This window comes from Augochlora pura, chromosome 5 (assembly GCF_028453695.1).
Source record: "Augochlora pura isolate Apur16 chromosome 5, APUR_v2.2.1, whole genome shotgun sequence".
Classification (NCBI taxonomy): domain Eukaryota; kingdom Metazoa; phylum Arthropoda; class Insecta; order Hymenoptera; family Halictidae; genus Augochlora; species Augochlora pura.
The window spans coordinates 16673514-16693750 of record NC_135776.1 but is presented as its reverse complement, the minus strand read 5'-3'; positions in this window follow the sequence as shown (position 1 = coordinate 16693750).

Below are 20237 nucleotides of genomic sequence, written 5' to 3'. Positions count from 1 at the left end.
TTGTTGAGGTTATGTCACAATATACTATATTATATTATGCAGCATATATTATACTATACTATATTAATATTGTTATTATATTACTTACAGGTACTTAGAACTTAGTATGTGTACTATATTATACTGATATAGTTAAGGCTAATAATATAGCTTTGTTATTAATAATAATATCAAAGCCTCTTAATTCTAAAATATGAGAAATATATGTTCACGTCAAAATAACGTTTCTTTTCAATTATCATCTTTTTTCGATACTGTAAATTTAATCACGTAAAATACATAAACAGTAACATCTTTTATGAATATTAATTCGTATAAAATTCCACAGCACTGTAATAAAATAATTTTCATTTCAATTTCTGTTAACAAAGTTTCCTTCGAGTTGTTGGTACGTATATCAGAAAAATCTTTCCGCGTGCTAAGTATTAAAATGGGAATTGCAAAAATGAATTCTCGGATCTGCGCCAAATTTTACCGAATGTGGACCAAATTTGCGATGGAACCACCATGAGCGACGGAAGTGTCAATAAAGAATGGAGGACGAAGTTGGATCCGTCGAAATTTTAGATGAATTCCGTGTGTCCTGTTCACGTCCCTCTCTCTCTCTCTCTCTCTCCATTTTTCTCTTTTCCTTTTTCTCTACCCCTCTCTCTCTCTCTCTCTCCCTGTTCTATAATTCTCTCTCTGTCTCTCTTTCTATCTCTCTCTCTGTGTCTCTCTCTCTCTCTCTCTCTCTCTCTCTCTCTCTCTCTCTCTCTCTGTGTCTGCCTGTCTGTCTGTCCCTGTCTCTCTCACACACACATACATTCCAGTCGACAAAGGTTCAGAGATTGCCATAGCTTGTGTAAGCAAGCTCTGGGACAGGCGGACGTCGAGAGAACGTCCCTGGTCTACTTCTGAGACTGTTATGGAAAATTCGGTGGAGGGACCGAGGACTCGAGGCACGGAGACTTCTCGCGGGTGTTGTTCCTGTTCAGCAACTGGATTGCACGGGGGCTCAGAAGTTAGCGTAGAGGAAAAGATGACGATCAAGGGAACGCCCGCCGGATCCCACGCCCGATCTCTCGGCGCAATTTGAAATTCGTGAGTCGCTCTCGCCTTCCATCGCCTTGATTAATCCATTAATTAAGCGCATACAGCGACCCATAAAAGTATTCGTACACCTTTTAATATTCAATCAACGATTTCATGACAGTAGCAGCGACGTCTGGTCGTTTGCTATAATTAAAGATCCCCGACTTTCCGAAACGCGTACGTCAACGAAACCAGTTCATCGAGCAAATACCTGTGCACAAAACTTTCAGTTACCAGATGCTCACCTGGGGTTTGTCGTCGACTGGAACTACAGCCTTCACAGAGGCTACCCGAACCCTAATCTTGTTATGAATTAACCGGAAGTGGGGTAACTTCGTTATCTGCTTTGGATCTTTTTTTTAAAAGAACTGTTGCTAATATGCTGCTTGGAAACAATATGATGCATCTAGAGTTGTACGATAGAAAATAGAATAATCCAAAAAGGTGACAAGTTTTGGAGGATTTTTAATTTTAATGACAATGTATTAATTTTTATAGGTTACGATTAATAGTAATTTAAGATTATGATTTTTAGATTTGAATTTATATTTTATGATTACTTGAATATTAATTGATGTATTATGATTTTTAAATATTAATTTATGTACTATGATTTTTATATAGTGATTTATATATCATGATTTCTAGATATTAATTTATATATTATGATTTTTAGATATTAACTTCTGTCTTATGATCTTTGGATATTAATTTATACATCGTGAATTTTAAACCCCTTAATAAAAGACTTTAATATTGTCATTAATATATAAAAATCGTATTGTAGGAAATAATATGTAGAAATCATAATATGTAAATTAATATCCAAAGATCATAATGTAGAAGTTAATATCCAGAAATCATAATATACAAATTATTTCCTACATTAAGATTTTTATACATTACTAATAATATTAAAGTCTTTTATTAAAGACCGTGTAACTTTTAATAAGCATTATATAGGAAAAATATTTCGCGTAGGACACAGTTTACGAGACGTGATGTATATTAGAGAAAAAAGTGTTCCCGAACTCCGAAGTTGTTTTGTAGAAAAGTACAGTTGGAAACACCATATACATCATAGTTTACGAACGCGAGTTTCCCAACTCTTTCAAGTACCAAAGRAAAAAGAACAAACGTCGGAGAATGTATTGAGCAAACATTTTAATGTTACCCATGTCGTCGTATTTGTTTCATGCTTGAAAGCGAGGCATTTTGCGTAAATCYCGCGCAAAAATCTGCGGGATAAATCACGAAAATGCGTGCTTCAGTTATCACTTTCCATGGCAGCCACCTTATGGTTTCATCTCTCTTCGTTCGTACCATGGAAAATTAATACCGTACCTTCTAACTTCGCAAAATCTTTTTATTTAAATTATTTTCTATTCAATTTAAATAAAAGCTGAGGACAAAAAGAAAAAAAACAATCGAAGAAATCAATGAATTGGTAACAGATTTTTGGTTGATTATTTTTTTTCATATTGGAACACAAATAGAGAAATTTTCATTTTTTCATTGTTTGTTTACGTTCGGTGGAAACTGAGCGAAAAATATGGAAATCAAATTCGATCACCTACAAGTAAATACATTTAATGGACGTCGCAGTTTACGATTTTACATTCCATCGTCGTCACTATATTTGCGTAAATATTTGTAACGCTTTTCAACGATTTCATCGAGCCAAAATTAATGTGACAGCATTTTTTTATGACTTTGAAATGTTTAATCTTTTGAATGTTAAATCCTTCGAATGTTAAATCCTTCGAATGTTAAATCCTTCAAATGGTAAATCSTTCAAATGCTAAATCCTTCAAATGTTAAATCATTTAATTGTTAAATCCTTCAAATGTTAAATCCTTCAAATATTAAATSTTTTAAATGTTATATTCTTCAAATATTAAATCTTTTAAATATCAAATCCTTCAAATATTAAATCTTTTAAATGTTAAAACCTTCAAATATTAAATCTTTTAAATGTTAAATTCTACAAATGTTAAATCCGTCAAATATTAAATCTTTTAAATGTTATATTCTTCAAATGTTAAATCCTTCAAATATTAAATCTTTCAAACGTCAAATCCTTCAAATATTAAATTTTTTAAATGTTAAATCCTTTAAATGTAAAATAAGCAGTAATAGCAAAACCAAGATTTATTACAATAAACGAGCATGAAGCAATGAAGCTAATCAATGTACGTTGGAATCATCCATTACACAGCCGCTTTGCGATCATTATCAAATGCATCGGAAGTGATCTTAATGGTTTTCATGCATATGCATATTAATATGCATCACTGAAACGGCGGATGAAACGTAAATCATCTACATATGTATGTCGTTCCATGTTATTTGAAATTAAAAACTGTGCTTATTCCATTAATCAATCAACGCCTGGATTAAACGAAGAATAAACTAATTGTTTTCGAACAGTCCATCGCAATACTCATTTATTCCATGCGTTAACAAATAATACTTTACGATTTTCATTTACATATTTATACGATATTAACGTTAATATCGTACGATTAACGCCACAATGTTGATACTGTTAAAACTGCAACATTATCTTCGTTGATGTTATTAGCAACTTATTAACTTATTTATGGCTTCCATTAAGCGTAATTCATAAATTATTGTATCTTAAATGTGAATATCGACAATTTTTGCATTTTTCAGTTTCAGTTTTAAACAGGGATCATTTTCTACAAAAGAATTGTCATAATTTAATTTTATCGACACAATTGTTTATTATAGTAATCATATTTGCTTGTTATAGCAATCAGAGAACTTTTGTTATTAAAAATTAGATATTCCTCTTGTTAGAGATTAAACTTTCTTTTTATTGGAATTTAGAATTTAATTTTATGAGAAATTAAAATTTCGTTTTATTGGAAATTTTAATTTCTTTTTATTAGAAATTAAACTTTCATTTTATTAGAAATTAACCTTTCATTTAATTAGAAATTGAAATTTCTTTTTGTTAGACATTAAAATTTCTTCCTATTGGAAATTAGAATCTCTTTTTATTGAAAATTAAAATTTCTCTTTATTGGAACTTAAAATTTCTTTCTACTAAATTTCTTTTTATTAAAAATTAAAATGTAAATTTGCACAGAAACGATACCACACTCATCTCCTTCACTTTTTCTGCATTCTCAAAGTCTCTCCAAGTCCGCCAAAAGCACCCAAACATTTCATTTTAATATTTCTATAACACAAAATTCCTTGTTTCGTTCAAACTATGTTCACACAGGTTATGGTTGTCGATAGAAAAGAACACTGAATTATGGGGTACAACATCGATTATTTGGAAGCAACCAGTGTATGATAAACTAACGCAGTTACTGCATTTCAAATGGATTTAGAACGGCGAATTACGGATTAGGCATGCATGTATGACATCAACGCCCCTCGTATTATATATCTGCAGGCCTGTTGCAACAAGCTTGCACATGACATATGGAAATTTCACGAATATCGTTATCGACTACCATGCGATTCCATTTAATCCTCCAAGATCGTCTTTAAACGGAACAGGCTGTCCGTATACCGCCGGCGGCCATTTCAAAACGCAATTTGTTCTTCGCGAACAAAGATAAAAATCGCGCTTTATTGTATTACCAAATATCTCTTCGAAAACATGAAAGTCGTACAAATAAAATTTCCATACAATTATCTAATATAACAGACCGTGTTTCAATTTTTTGATGTTTATTCAACGCCGGTTTCATAGTTTATACTCTGATGTGTTATACGATACAGACGAGAAGATAGGGTTTCTCTTCAGCAACAATCGGTATTCTCATTTAACTTAACAGTGGCTAACAAGAAAGTTCCGCGGTTGCCAGCATCTGCGGACGTACGGGGCCCTCTCGAAACATTCGAAATCTGTTCTCTTCCTCGTAACAGCAAACGAGTTTCTCCTTTCCTTCATACCGAACTCAAGGATCAACATAATGAGAAGCGGGAAAGTTGAGGGAGCATTGCTTACTAATCATAGCGTAGACAAAGCCGCGGTGAGCGATCGACTTCGAGCGCCGTAATAACCGAGACGTTATTTAATGGTATATCGCGCAGTCGGTATTGTTCGTAATTCGTAACTATCCGTGATATTTCACAATTTCAACCCTTTGGATATGATCACTTTTTTAAGCCGAGTGAGGTAGGACGAGGCGATTTAAGCGGATAAGTGTAGCGTCTTCAATGCAAATTATATTTATTTGTGTATAGTGGAAATATTCATTTATATTGACAATTATATATAATTATATAATTAGTATGCAATTTATGAGTTGTATACAATTATCACAATTTGTATAAGATGCAAACGTCGTTTATATAAAATTATATTATTTATGTGCAATTATATACAGTTTATAATTCATGTACAATTATCTTAATTTGTATATAATAAGAATATAATTTACATACAATTATATAATTTCTGTGAAATTTATATACAATTTATGATTCATATACAATTATCTTAATTTGTACATGATAGAGATATAATTTATATACAATTATCTCAGTTTGTACACAATACAAATATAATTTATAAACAATTATATACACTTTATACATTATATACAAATTATCTTAACATAAACACGGACCGTCGCCTCTCGTCTTCAAAGGGTTAACCCTGAAACAAATTCCACACACGATCCATTAAATACATATGATATTTCTTTCCCCTAAATTCAAAGAAAACTTGGTTCTTTAATTACCGAAATCTAAGAACGAAATTAACCCTTTTAGTAGCCAACAACGATATATCATTCTTCGACTCTAAAATGATTGAAATACTAGAATATGTCTAAATAATGATGTCGTATCATAGAAACGATTAAACAGGAAGAAATATACTAATCGATGCAACAGTGAATGAAATCATGATATAAAGGGTTGCAGAACCGATCGGACGGTATCTGATCTGCGGGAAACCTAAACGCGGCATTCCGTCGCCGACTTCGACGTTGCTCGCGCATAAATCACCGCGGCTGTTACGTGAAACGACTGATTACGATACGAACGTTCGTAACGCGGGCACGCGTGCCGGACCCGGGCGTTCTCAGAAAATCGTCGAACAAACAAATGTGAACCATTACAGGTACGGCCGCACAAAGGCGAAATTGAAAGCGTTGACTGGTCATCTCGAATTCCCCGTTCTCTGCCACGGCCGTTGGATCGATATCAACGGATGGTGTAGGAAACCACGCGAGAGCCGTCTCTATTTCACTCCGATATAAAGCCTCCACCCCACCCTGTGAATTACAAAATAATTTCAAATATGTTAAACAACGCTATTGCGTTTCTCAAGCCGCGGACAGAACCTGTCGCTAATAATATCGGATGAATAGAAATGCAGGATAATTGTCTTTTATATTCTGGCGATCTATGGTGTCGCTTATGGTGATTAGTGATAGGATCGCTAGCAATGTTAACAACCTAAAGTATTTTTATTATTTCTTTTATTGTATAAATATCGACGGTATTGTCTTTTATAGTCTTGTGATCCATGGTGCAGTTTATGGTGATTATTTATCAATAGGATCGCTGGCAATGTTAATAACTTCCATTATAAATATTTATTTTTTTATATAAATATCGACACTATCGTCCTTTATAGTATCGCGATCTATGGTATGGTTCACTGTAATTATTGATAGTAAATTATTGATAGACAATTTTTAGAGTAAACATTTGTTGCATTATGTATATTGTATAAATCGGCGCTAGTGTTCATATACATTGTATGTATATTATTTCTTAATTATTACGTGTTCTGCATATTATTATTGGAATTGGATTCGAATTTAATTCGAAACGTTTTCAGACGCCAACCTTGAGTTTCATAACTTTTCTCTGGGCGTTTAACGCGGTTATGTGGAAACCTTGCCTCTCAATTCTGAAGTATGGTTTATTCTCCGCAAGAGAGCTTAGGCCAGTCAGCAAGATAATCTAGAAGACGATCCTTCTGAAGGATGCTTTCGACGAAGAATGCTTTGCATGTGCTTCGCTCTTAACACCGTCCAGTAGCTCGTCAGTTTATGTGCATAGTAAATTCGAAATAGTATGCAACAGCAGTACTAGTACTAGTGTAATAGTATAGTATATGTAGTGTACTATTATACTATGCCATGATACTATACTATACTACGTAATTTATTTATCAATTAATGTTCCCCCGGGCTTACAAAGAATACCCGGGGGTAGGTACTATACTATACCATTAGAAAGTATACTATACTATACTATTATACTATACTTTGCGACCATTTACATCATAGTATAGTATAATAGTTTAGTATAATACTTATACTATGATGTAAATGGTCGCAAGTAGTATAATAGTATACTATATATTATACTGTATATTATAAAGTAATTAAATTGAATACAAATTTCTGGAGATGAATTTAGAGCAAAATTAATACTCATGAAGATTGAAACCTAACCTAAAAACTACAAACCGTAATATTTTTTACAGATCAAATTACAGATCAAAAATTGAGTAATTTAGGAAATTAACAAATAAAAATATGTATCATTGAATTTTGCTCGATTATTTGAATTATAAACGAGAAATATGATAAATAATTAAAATACCATAGCATTCTGAATTGATACGAGACAATCAGAAGAACAATAATTAGCAGAACAATTTTGCAAAACGAAACGAACCAGATAATATTATATTACGATAGACATCTTTTTAACGTTTAATTAAATGAAAATTAGTCGTAACAGTATCTTTCGGTACAAGCGACTGTAAACTTTAATTATCGACGTTTCAACGATATTTTTTTAATAAATGCATCGGATTTATATCACGGTAAAGTATCGATAACCGATCACCGGCGCCCGTGTATCATGCTATAATCCTTTTAAGAAGTGGCTGTGCTTGCATGTCTCGCTAGCATGGGAACGACGTAGTACATTGGCCGAGTGCCATGTATCAAGATCAAAGAGTAAAAGTTTCACTGCCGCGCGATAAAATTAAATTAGGAGTTATAGAAACTTACCAATATGCCTAGCAACTGTAAGTTGACTACACCGTGAAAGGCGAAGCGGAGTGCTGGTATCGTCGCAGTCGCAATTCTGACAACGAGAAATCGTTTACGATTTTATTTGCGGCATCGAACTGTTTTATATTTAAAAAGTTATTCATAATTGTTAGTTAGTTTATATTGACTGTTCGGTAAGAATGTTTTCTCGTTTTGAATTGAAGGGTTGCAATTTACAAAATTAATATAGGATATTAATATTTATAGTATACATTACACTGTACTGTAATATAAGATACAAATTAATTTACATATTAATGCATATAATATACTATTTAATATATTATGGTACAATATACAAATTAATATAATTATTAATACATAAAATATAATATCGTATAATGTACTATGTAATATTCAAATTAATATACCTGTTAATATATATATAATATCATATAATATATTACACTATGCAGTATGCTATAGTGTAAGATAATGTAATATAATATCATATAATATACTATAGTATGATATACAAATTAACATACATGTTAATACATATAATTTAATATATTATACCAGAGTATACAGTAAAATATACTATAGTATAATATACATATTAATACGTATAATACACTATGCAATATACTGATACAATATAGAAATTAATATACATACTACTACATACGATATGATATAATATAATTTAATATACAATATACTACAGTATAATGTATAAATTAATACGCATAATAATTTCATGCTCACTACACGGTCGTTGAGAAAATTGAAAGAAGGGGGTTGTAACTAAAATTAATGTACATATTAATACACGTAATATATTATCATATAATGTACAATATAAAATATACTACACAATACGCTATACTATACCAAACAAATTAACATACGCATTAACATTGGACTCATATTTCTCAAGATTTTCCACGTTACTCCAATTATGCAATGCACTTATATCCACCCACGTTCTCTTTTATCGTTCGTTCATCCTCGCCAACGTCATCCCCCGCACGCCCGTAGATAACACAGCCGCCCACAAAAAGTCTAAACCGCATTACGTAGTGGAAAAAGTCGGTACTGATTTCCACGTTCCGCAGCGACCGGGCCCCGTTGTCGTGTCCGTGCCTTTTTTTCCGGGCCGCCTTCTAATTTCTTCGCCGTGGTTTCGATGCACGCCGGCTCTCCACGCATGCACGTATATCTGGGTAGTCAGTCAGACCGAAACCAACCGCTGTTTTCCACGCTTTGCGAACCACGACATTTTCCCCGGGCGCTTTACGTTTCTCTGTTTTGCCAAGGACAATATGCATGCACGTGCACGCGCGACTGTATCCTAAACCCGCGAACGGGTCGACCGCAGGCACTTTTTCGCCGGCTCTTTTGTCAGATAGGACAGCCGTATGCCAGATACGGCGTGCTCGTGATTTTTTCGACGCGCCGACGCGATTCGTTTATCTTGTCGATGCGCTCTGCATTATTCTTTGCGGATTATCCCCGCGTATCGGAATCGATTAATCCTGTCACCGTATTGGAACGAATAAATCGGATATTCCACGTCGCTCGATGAAAATCTTTCGCGAGATATGAAAGGTGTGCTTGTAAAGGATGAGGAATTAATGTGGGAGAGTGTGGAGGCGTGCATTGTTATGGTTTTTAGTTTTGTTCGCGTCTCTTCTCGGATACGTGTATTGTGTATTTCAACCAACCAATGAAATTGTTTTATATTCCGCTTTATTTTTATATTGATCGAATATAGATTTTAAATATTTTTAAGAGTGTAACTGTTGTATTAATCAGCAGATAGAATTTTAGGTGTATAGAATACAGTTTGTTATGTGAGGCGGAAGTTTAGTCTGAAGAATTATTTTAGATTTTGTATGCATTATAATATTATGAATTATAGTATTATAAATTTTAACAGTATAAATTATAGTATTATAAGTTATAAGAGTATAAATTATACTATTATAAGTTATAAGAGTATAAATTATACTATTATAAATCTTAACATTATAAATATAGTATTATAAACTATAATAATATAAATTATGGTAAATAATATGGTATGTAATATTGCAAATTATAACATTTCGAATTATAACATTACAAATTACAACATCAAAAATTACAACATTAGAAAACATAACCTTACAAATTACAGCATTACAAACTGTAACATTAAAAATTACAACACACAAATTATATTAAAAATAATACCTACCAATTTTCCCCATAAAAGCATAAAATCCTCAGTCCACTAATTAACACCTAATCAATATAGTCAATCAAAAGTACCAATCCCACTTCTTCTTACTTCAACTAATTTGATTTAATTTGATAAAAAACAATTTACACCATAATACTGCAATAATAGAAGACGTCCTTCACCGACGTCTGAGTCACTGTTATTTTCAATCTTCTCTCACAGTTAATTTCCTTTTCGATGCCGGCATTGTTCTCCGTCTACGCCCTAAGTGCTGCTCGCCAGCTAAAGGAGGGTAGTGTGAACTGCGAACGAATCCCTTGTTGGGGTGATAATTTGAGGATTGTCTTTAGCTACCTTGTTACGAAACTGGCGCAGACCAACTTCCGATACTTTCCGGAAAGTTTCTCAGTCTACGTCACTGCGTTGTACTCTTTTCCCCAAGCGTACTGTTAAAATAACAATTTCTTGAGCAACGTTCATCGTCGTACAAAGAATATCAATTAAAAAGTATTTTTAAGCTATATTAAAATATTAAATCTACCGAAAAATTCTATCTGTTCTTAAAAAGAAAGAAAACGATCATTTATTTTTGTGTGCATTTAATATTTATTTTGTTATTATAATAATTTACTATAATCGTAACCTGTGGCCCGTTGCCAGGGAAGAATTAAAATGCGAGATAAATAAAAGGAGATTACTTTTCTCGGATGCTGTGTCGCGGCAGTGCTACGGTGGCTCCGTTTATCCCATAAAATGACTTCGGTGAATTATTAGAAATATATTGCCAGCGCATTGTCCCAAATAGATCCCAAGAGAAAAAGAATGTTGCTGCTGCACGGAGCATCGCGTACACGTAAAGAATCGCGAGCGACTTTTACAACTGGATATTTACAGTGCAGCAGTAAACCTGATACGCATTCTCAACGGTGATTTTTAAAGCCGGGCTTTTACTAGCAATACAAATTCTTCCCGAACGATGTTTACGTTAACATTTCTCGCACGAGATGATAGCAACGTAGATGGCTATTAAATAATAAAAAAAATAGTAGCAATGTAGATTGCTATTAAATAATAAACAATATAATAGTACGGTAGATTGCTAGAAAATATTTCAAATAAAACTTATTATTCATATCTATATATATTTTTAATAAAATATGATTTTTAGAGAGTTGCTCGACTTTGTAGCTTATTTATCGTTGCACACAAAAATGATTATAAACTATAAGAAATTAAAATCTATCGAGATCTTTTTCAGTCAATATTTAATAAATATTTACTTCTATTTTCTACTATTAATTAACAATTAATATTTAGTAGATGAGTAAGTAGCATAAGTAGTAAATAACATCTTTTAGTTCATTTCTTGTTGCGTTTAAGGGTTAATAAACAATTTAGTTAGTTGCTCTCCTGGCACATTCGATCCTCCGTAAACTACAGACAACAAATTATTGCAACGAGCTCCGACTTTCTATCGGGAGCACGGTGTTACACCGCCTCTATTATTCTCTATTTCCCGAAAGACAGACCTTAAAACAACCAACAGAGGGATCCAACGCTGATTTAGTTATTTACATCGAAGCCTGCGGCATTTCTCCGCTGTGATTTTACTAGATTTACTTTTAACGAGAATACCACTGAAGTTTGCTACGGGCTTAATTGGTGTTGGCGCAGTTTACCACAAGGTAACCTTGTGAATGTACTGCAGAAATTGATTTTGTATGGCGAAACGTCTACGAACAGCGATTTATAATACGTAACGACGATTAAAATTTTTAATTACGTCACCGGCGTACTTGATTAGGATGAATTGATTAGGGAAACGAAAACTAGGAGAAACAACAGCGGAATAAAAGACAATTTAAATTTTTTTTTTCGAGAGCTGACTATTAATCATTAAAAATTGTTTCATCGTGTTTCAAAATTATTCTAAAATGAATAAAATTGTTTATATTTAAGAAGCTGTTAAATGTGTTAATATGTGCAACGAGATTCAATGTCATCTGCATAGAATGCATTAGTTATAAATTATAGAGGAGGGAAATATTGTGGAAAAAAGGATTTTGGATTTGCTGTCAAAATATTTTCGTTAAAAATTGGAGAATTGTTACTAATATTTTAATAATATAATTATAATATAATATATTCCACTATGATACGATATAATATAATATATTATAGTAGTATATAATATTATATTACTTTATATTTACTTTTCATTATTTATTATTTTTATTTATATATACAGTTATACATACTTTTGCCAAAATAATGTCAACGCTTTTTAACATCTTTAGCAACATTATTTTATATATTATTTTATATCTACAGCGACGTTTTCATTGACTACGGCATAGTAAACGGCCGAGTTATTCGAAATATAAAATAATCTCCAACAAGAGATTATCAACGGCCGCGAATTACACATTATTCATAAACTTTGTGCGCCGACTACCGCTAACGTTAGTACTATGCGGGCACTCTGAAGTTTACAACGAGGATCACGGAACTTCTAATTACATATTTCCCTGTCGTAGACAGTACGGTTAACTGTTATACGTATAATTATCGTTTCAGGTTTTAGAATGTTTTATTCTATTAAACTTACTTACATTATATTACATTACATTATGTTTTATTATATTATAGTGTATCATTGTTATTTTGTATTGACTAACACAATTCTGCTCATCTTTTCGTTTGTTATTACCAATTCGTATACTCGTTGTGGACGTAAAACTGTTAAATATTTATAGCATGTTTTAAACAATTATACATACATTATTATATTATAGATCATGCATTTGTTGAATTATGTGTTTCGCAAACGTCACATTTTTAATGGAAATTTATATTCTCTGGGATAAAAAAGAATTTCGTGCGACTCTGGACAGCAAAAGTATTGTTTAAAAATAATCAAAAATTATTTGTACATTCGATATTTAATGTAAAAGTATACTCTAAACTTGTATAAGTAATTTCAGAATCATTTTTTGAAACATAACCCTGACATAACTTCTACACTAAAATAAACATAACCTCTACATTAAAGTAAACATATTTTTGGCATAATATCTAAACGTAATCTTGATATAACTTCTACATTAAACTAAATATAAACTTGACATAACTTCTACATTAAAATAAACATAACCTTAACAAAACTTCTACATTAAAGTAAACATAATCTTGACATAACTTCTACGTTAAAATAAACATAGCCTTTACATTAAAATAAACCTAACCTCTACATTAAAGTAAACATAACCTAGACAAAATCTCTACATTAAAACAAAACGAAACATTTGCAAACGAAGCTAGTTAATAAAACATTGTATTTTCGACAACAAATGGAACAGTATTGAAAAGCAATTTCCTATGGGAAGACACGTTGAAAATAAGGGATGGCAAGAGTGCCGGTTTAACTTTCAAATGGCTCGATGTTGGGGGGGGGGGGGGATTGAAAAAACCGTAGCGATGGCTATCTAAACACAGCGTTCGTAGGGCAGTTGAATTGGAAAACTTAGGGTCGTCGTAAAAAATTCACGAGGGCTAGAAACTTCTCCATACAAACTTCGTAAAGTCGGACAATATTCGACACTGCTGCCGCGACGTTCTGACATAGTTTCGCGAAGTATCGGACGAATTCTACCATGAACCACACGCGTTGGGACAAATTCAAGGTGTCCAACTTTCCTGTACATATTCCCGTATATATTCCGAAAAATGTTGCAAACTGTGATCGGATGAGAATTAGAAGTTCACTTTTTAAAAGTAATTTAAAATGCAAATGGATCTCCGTTCCGCGATTAATAATTAATGATAAATCTCTGGGAGCTGTGACACATGAACAGCCATTACCAAACTTTAATTATTAATCGCTCGAGCGTCAAGCCGAGCAATCGCTCTCGAATTTCGTCTTATTTTAGTGCGACATGCCTTGAAATACTGCTGAACACTTTGACATAACAATTTTTCATGTGAAAATATATCGTACGGTAAACTATTCTAAATTATTTTATTCAGGAAAGGGAAATGCAAAACCTGCCATCGCCGGTCAAATTTTACACAGTTTTTATTTTGTTATTATTGCAATTATGAAGCTGCTCTCATTAAAATAAATTGTTGCAAATATTTCTTTATTGAAGCGCACGCTATTATAACAATTATGAAAAATAAATTCCGTCTCGTAATTCTTTTAAATCTCTTAAATTTTATAACATCAGTGTATTTATTTTATCTATTTTATTTAGTTTATTCATCATGAATCTAATATTCAAAAACTGATATAATAATACCTCGATAATAGATAGCAAATTATTAGTTGCAATCACAAGTGATTTACATGTAAAATGTAACTATGGTATTAATAATTCAATAATTTATTTATTTTTAACAATATACAATATTCATTATATAATAATAATGTTAGCAAGTGTCCCAGCAATTTAATACACCCCGGAGCAACGAAGAACACCGAACCCTTTAATTTCTACAGCATGTAACTGAAGATTCGCACGGTGTCACGTAACATCCGTACAGTAATTGAACAACTGTCCGCCGTTCTAACATTGCGTCTGTTAACAATCTGACTGACAATGAGGTCGCATATACATAATATACTGTCAGCACATTCGTGTGGGTAATACGTGGGACACGTTTGGGTCTAAATGACCCAAAATACAGTGCTAACAGAGATAAGAAACTGTTCGAGGATTCAGAGAATAGGACGGAGACTTAACTTGAACCCTTTTACTATGGAGAATTTTATAGAGCAATTGTACGACGAGTCGCGTATCTCATACTATCCTTTATTTCTCTGTACGATCACTTGGTAAATGGCTGACGTTGTTATTTATGGTATGAGTTGCTTGTTTGAATTATTGAGTTATTTTTGTATTGTATGGATGCACAGTAAATAAAATATGTAAATATATAAATCAAATATATGTATAGTAAATGAAATTTGAGTTCGTAAATGAATAAATTAATGTTCTTAATAATCACAAATATATTTTAATATCTACAGGTCTGATATATCTATGTTATATTATTCTGACGTCTATGTATATCTAATTTTAACTAACTAACTATAACTTTCAAACCGTAACTACCTAACTGTAACTGTAACGAATTATGGCGCATATTAACTAACTAATTATAATTTATTATAACAAACTGCAACTAACTATAAATAGCTAACTATAGCTAGCTAAATTTAACTAATGAACGTAACCTTGGCATAATTAGTTAAATATAGGTAGCTAAATATAACTAAGAACTATAAATAGCTAACTATAGCTAAGTAAATATAACTAATAAACTATGACTAAGTAAATATAACTAATGAACTATAACTAACTAACTACACCCAGTAAAGGCCAAAAAATACAACCGTGAAATTCTCGTTGATAAAATCCTTCGTAAACTAATAAATAACAATTTTCACATATTCTACATCGTTTAAATAATACAAACGCTCGTTCCGATTTACATAAAACCGCATTAATACACGTTTAGTGTTCAGATCACGATGTTAGTTCGTCGCGAGCTGCAAAAACGTCTCGCAGGAGCAGGAGCTGGGTTTACTCTCGAAAACTTATACGATTCCTAATTGCGTGCAAAAGTCCCCGCTCGGCTGCTCGTACTAATTGAAAGCCCTAATTGTCTTAACTGGATGCGGTACTAAATATTCACGAAAGTTCGAACCTGATTGTTCGAAACTCTCTCTCTCTCTCTCTCTCTCTCTCTCTCTCTCTCTCTCTCTCTCTCAATGTTTACTTCTCAGCTGACTGAAGCCGTTCAGGCTTTCTTAAACGGTTCCAGAACTTCCAAAAACTTTTATGAGCGTTCCCATTCGGTGGTCTCCTAAAGGTGATTCACGGGAATACTAGTACAAACCGTTGGTGTAACCACGAGGGTGGCGGCACAAAATCAAGGTAGAAACTATCCAATTAATTAGTCTGATACCTGGAGTAGAGTTCCAAGGAGACTAGCATTGTAACAGACACCGGACGACGTCTCTATTCCATTTCGATTACATGATTTTTAAATGAATATTTTCGAGTAAGTTGCATTGGATTCTCGTTCTGGTTTTTATTAAACAATGTATGGAAATTTAAATTTACGTAAAGATCCACAATCCTATTTATTGTTCTTTTTGTATTTGAAGAATTTGATGTTTTATGTAGAATCGAAGTGTTTGTAATACTTGTACTGTACTATACTGTACTATACTATACTAAGCAATGCTAATACTAATGCTATATTATATTATATTATACCATAGTATGCTATACTTTACAATATTACATTACATTAATATATTATAGTATAGTATGTTATGAAATATCACGTTATATTGTATTATATTATACTGTACTAGGCAATGTTAATAGTAATGCTATATTATATTATCCCATACTATGCAATACTATACAATATTACATTATATTAATATATTATAGTATAGTATGTTATGATATATCACGTTATATTGTATTATATTATACTGTACTAGGCAATGCTAATAATAATGCTATATTATGTCATACTATACTATACTATACTATACTGTACTATACTATACTATACAATATTACATTATATTATATATATTAAAATGCCGTCTTAGACGTTGTTACATGAATTTTTATTGAAAAATTATACAATAGTGATGACTCGGACGTCGCAGTTCGCTGAATACGACTGCGCCAGTCCTTTTTCTCTTCTCAAAGGATCAAAAAGAGATAAAAGCAAAATCGTTGTCGTAGTTGAAAGACATTCCAGGGAATGCGTTTCAGCAATCTTCTTGGGACTGGAAACGATGCTGACATAAGTGTATTGTATCGCATGCGAACTACGTAAATTGGAGAGGAAAATATGAAAAATTGGACAATAAATAAACATTTACAACAACAATCTTAAAGTAAACAACAATTCTGGGAACTTGCTAAATATATTTTTAAAAGATATAAATATTAAAAACTAGGCTATTGCTGAACAGTATGGTATCTGGTAATAACAAAAATTATATATTAATAATAACACCACTATAATTTCAATATATACAAAATAGATAAAATAAACACTGAAATATACAATATGAATATAAAAATGTTAAAACATGTAATTACCTTACAATGATATAAATATTTATGAAAGTCGTTGAAGCGTTAAATTGATCGAAAAATGATTGGGGAAATAAACGAACGTGTTTCGATTGTCAAAGTTATGGTTTCTTTTGTACCACGTCGCGTAACGTGTGAAAGATTGTTTCTCAAACTATTCGCGATACAGAAAGCCATTGAAGTCGATCTGAGAGGCGCGCGCGAATATCAGCGAGCCGTGGAGAACGTTTAAAGCGCGGATGGAAATATAAAGGGTAGTGGAACAGCTTAACAGAAGCGCCGACGTTACTTCTACATAATATGTTGCTAAGCTATTCCTTTGATACAAAGATAAAAAATTCAGGCTCCATTAAATTAGCCTGGTAGTACCAACGAACTCTATTACGTTTAAGTGTTCCGCTTTATAGAATTATACTTCAGTCTAATGTACTTCTGATTTCAATATTGCCGTCGCGGCACGCGTTTACCGCTCCGGTATTGCACGACCTTAAACTTGTAACCAAAAACTACCACTGTAAACAATTGTACGTGAAACGATTATAAAAAACGTAGCGAACGTATTGCGACGAGTAACCGCCGACCTGATTGTTAGACTAATTGGACGCGAAATTATGCGAAAAATGGATCTCTATGCGATGTAACAATTTTTGCATCGATTTTACAATGTAGGAGTTTAACCCTTTGCAGTCGAAGCTGTTTTCATTATATTTTAGACTGATCTCTGATATTTCTACTTTGTATGATTTATTGAGATTTAAGCGTATGAAATTGAGCTTATTAGCAAGGGCAATAGTTGTTATTTGAGCAATCTCTAAATATAAAGGAGTCTGATACTGTTATAATTATTTTGAAAAACAGTATAGCTATATTTAGTGGAGCCTCAGAGACGCCACTAGAGCGCAGAGGATTAATGTTATTCCTTTTTTTTAAATAATTTGTAATAACTAGGATTTTATGCATTTATGAGAAAATTCAGTATTTATAACTGCAAACGATAGCTAAATTAGAAACATTTATTGATGTTAATATATATCACTCTCGAGCTACTGAATAATTAAAGAAATAAGTTTAAGTCAGTTTTATTTGTTTTGTAACAAATTTTGATAATTTAAATTTTGCGTAAAATCTGTGATCTAGTAATAACTTTGAATTAGTGTATTATAAGTATTAATTTCTTTTAAGTTTTTCAGTTTTTAATTTTAACGATTTAATTGCGACACTTGGTGAATAAATAATCGTGTCTAACTGATCTAAATATACTTGATATTATACATACAGTTATATAACATTTTTCATACAAGATTCTAAGTATAGTTAAAAACATAATTTTCTGCTATTTGTTACTTTTTATGAACAATTATTAAGTCTTTCATAACGAAAATATATTAATCTAAGAAATACAGTCATCTAAATATTGAAAATTATAAAATTATAATGCAAATATTTCCTACGCTATGCCACAAATATTTTAATAATTACTACATTTAACTAACTAGTATACATAACCTTAACAAAATATGCGCACCAGTGAATAAAACCATAATTTGAAAATCAAATCGAAAGAAAATGCATTAAACAAAGTTTATACAAATCCATGTGTAAAACCTTTATTCTCAAGTCATGAATAACGTTCTAAATAAACGATTAACGTATGCAGAGATTGATGTGACGCGATATTTTTTCTGCATGAAAATTGCGCCTCGATGAAAAGAAAAAGAACAGTGTATGCGATCCTGTAATCTCTCCGGATTGGATGGTATCTCTCGTCCGTGTCGGTAAGAACTGAATGGCGTTGAGGTATATGATAAGAATGCCATTCGAAAGAGACACCCACAAAGTTCAGCTATAAAAGGGGCGAAGATACTATAGGCAGCTCTACGTTTCGTATCTCCCAGTATGTACTCGCACCTGTTGAATTGCGATAGAACTATAGAAAAGGCGATTTTCTGATTTCAATTATTGATGGAACCCATTTTAAGGGCGAGGGAGATTTTCACAAACAAATATGCAAAGTAACTTCCCTTTTCTGTGGAAATTCGCATTTGTTTCTTACGTGATACGTTTATATGACGGCGACGATGCCAGGTATTGTTATTTATATTGTTACTTATTATGTTAAGGTTATGGTATTACTTATTGCTTTATTAGTTATAGTACTACTTATTTTGTTGGTTATGTTATTATTTATGGTATCGCTTATATTATTACTTGTAGTATTACTTACATTATTACTTGTTATTAATACATATATTATTATTTTATTGTTTTATTTATTGATACTATATAGTATTATTTATAGTATAACTTATGTTATTACTTTTGTTTTTACTTATGGTATTACCTATATTAATACAGTATTATTATTAATACTGTTAGTATAGTATACTTACATATACTATATATACAGTATTATTTGTAGTATTACTTATGTTATTACTTATATTTTTAATTACAGTATTATTATTAATACTATTACTATAGTATACTTACATATACTATACATATAGTATTATTTATAGTATCACTTATATTATTACTTATTGTTATTACTCGCATTATTGCTCACATTATTACTTACCACCATTGCCTATATTATTACCCACATTACCGCTTACTGTTACCACTTATTAAATTAGAATCCATCTCACCTTTTCTCGTTCCCTTTAAACGCAAATTCTACCGAACGCCACGTAAAGCGGATCGTATCTGTTGAATAACAAGCAGCACAGTTCGAGTGATGAGTTTTAATCAGTTTCCTAGGTAACAATTCGAATTCTAGTAGTTCCTAAAATGGCG